General features: G+C 44.6%; 1 protein-coding gene across 1 annotated transcript in view; it reads right to left on the bottom strand.

Annotated features, from left to right (window-relative positions):
• Positions 1-2,500, bottom strand: part of crocc2 (ciliary rootlet coiled-coil, rootletin family member 2) — a 69,412-nt gene that overhangs the window by 26,720 nt on the left and 40,192 nt on the right. The window lies entirely within an intron of this gene.

Genomic DNA, 2,500 nt, shown 5'->3' with positions numbered 1-2,500 from the left:
CTGCTATCGACCAGAGCAAGCGTTTACAACCACCAAGGTGCAAAAAGTGAATTTTTAAGAGCAGGAGAACACCCTTCCCGACCAAAAGCTCAGACAGGCCTGCTGGGAACAGTGAATGACTGGCAGCTAAGGGTGGACCTGGGGAAGCAACTCAGATTCCCGCGAGACATCGTGGAGACCAGCCTTAGAACCGACATGGTTCCGTTCTCAGTAACATCCAAGCAGGTTATCTTGTTGGAGCCAACAGTGCCCTGGGAGGAGAGGATGGAGGAAGCCAGTGAAAGGAAGAGGGAGAAATATGCGGAGCTGGTGGACAAGTGCCAGAGATGGGGGATGGTGTGCACAGTGCTTGCCCATGGAGGCTGGGGGAAGGGGCTTTGCAGGAAAGTCACTCTGCAAGACCTACAGCCTCCTGTGAATCACAGGGGCATGCAAGAGAAGAGCCATCAGTACAGCTTCAGAGGCTGCAGAGAAAGCCTCACGATGGCTGTGGATGAGGAGGGATAAAAAGTGGGCGAGCGCTTCTTGGACACAGGCCGGGAACTTATCGCTCCCGGTCGGGTCGCCTGGGTGAGGGGGTCTGAAGTTGAAAGACCTGAAACCCCCATATGACCCCAGATACTATCACTGATGATGTGTCCAAAAAAGTGCATCACAAGATGTATGTAACAACCAATCATAGATACACACAAGCACACATGCATGTTTATAGCTTAAGTGGCATTCAAATACAGTACACAGCTTGGTACAGTTAAAATACGTACACACAGGCATAAATGTGGCCAAATAAGACATATAAACGCACATATGATTACAAATAGAGGTTCCGAACACATACACAGACAGGCAGGTAAGAAAGCACATACCACCAAAAATATACACAATCAGAAACATATGATAAACGAGAAGGATGGGGCAAATGGACACACAGCAAAACAAATCCACAACATACACTGACACACTCAAACAATAGTAATCACGGGTAGAGAATGCATACTTGTACAAATACACATCCTCAAAATTGCTCTCTCCTTAAAGCTGACTATAGCACCCTTAATAAATCTTAACAGCATGTTATAAATAGTTAACAACACATTTAACCCACGTTCAATAAATGGTTCAGAAAGCATTTACAACAGCAGGGCCGCAGAATCACTTAACCCAAAACAAGTGCACAGAAAAACATAGTAATTGCACACTCTGAGGGGGTGTTAATATGGCCCGATTAGCAGACTCTGTACACAACATCATGCTCAAATTAGAACACAAAAATACACATGCACACACACACACACACACACACACACACACACACACACACACACACACACACACACACACACACACGTACAAGAAACAAATACACACAAAAAAATGTACAAGGAAAAACACACAAGTGCTTGGTCAAGAAAAACACACATGGCACACAAACACACACTCCGAACCCCGAGAAACAACTCCCATTCACAGAAAAACACACACACAGTACACACACACACCTAGGCCAAAAATGCATACATATTCATATAATCTGATAGAAAACACACACTCAGTCAAGAAACATTTGCTTCGGTTATCTTTGGCCAGGCATAATCCAAAAAGAGAACTAATTTACTTAGAGTGTCGTGTGTGTTTGACCCCAGAGGTTGTTTTAAGACGTCCTCCACATGAATGATATCTTTCTTCTGAATCGGCAAATTTGTTACCGTGTCAATCAGTGTCGATTGTTGGAATGAGCCTGTGAATGTCTACATAGAAACGGTCCTGCGCTGTTTACTGTAACTAACTAAATAGCAGGTTGTTCAAATATTTCCATGAAATTCTAGACGTTTCCCTGCTGGGCCGACAAGGCCATTTTCTGGTGTGCTATCATCGCGCAACCTCAGAGGGCGAAGCCTCGAAGCCCACCGTCTAGTTAAAACTTTTCAAAAGTTCAATAAGGGTAACGTTGCCTCTTTAAAGACCCAGTGTGTGTTCCTACGTATGTGTGTTCCTATAACAAGTGCAAATCCACCTGAAATTATTAGGTTGGTATTTAATGCGAAAACAAGCCAAAATAGACTCTTTAAAATCTTAGCGATGTTGGCCAGAAAAAATGCAATGTAGGATCAGCTGTAGAACCCTGAACCTTTTCCAGTTTCTTTGTAAAGAATTTCTAAAATAGCCTTAGATTATCAAACTCAGATATTAAATGACCTTTACAGAACACCACAGCAATGTAGTGTTCAGGTGATCCCTTCAAAGGAACAAATGTAGAAAAAGTGTTGCATCACTCCAAGCTAAAGGCCCATTGGGTAAATCCAGCAGCACAAACCAAAAACCTCGAGACTTGACGCACCATTTTCACGTTCTCACCCCTTCTGTTCGCAGGCCGGCAGAACACATGTCCGCACGCCGCTGCTCTCGGCACCGACACCAGGGAGCGGACGAGACGGTGAGGGGAGGCCTGGACGACTCCGAGTGGATAGAGGTGCTAATTTATGAGCCTCTTGCACTCATC

Source organism: Alosa sapidissima, chromosome 12, assembly GCF_018492685.1.
Source record: "Alosa sapidissima isolate fAloSap1 chromosome 12, fAloSap1.pri, whole genome shotgun sequence".
NCBI classification, from domain to species: domain Eukaryota; kingdom Metazoa; phylum Chordata; class Actinopteri; order Clupeiformes; family Clupeidae; genus Alosa; species Alosa sapidissima.
The sequence above is the reverse complement of the archived record's forward strand: the minus strand, read 5'-3'. Positions and strand labels throughout refer to the sequence as shown.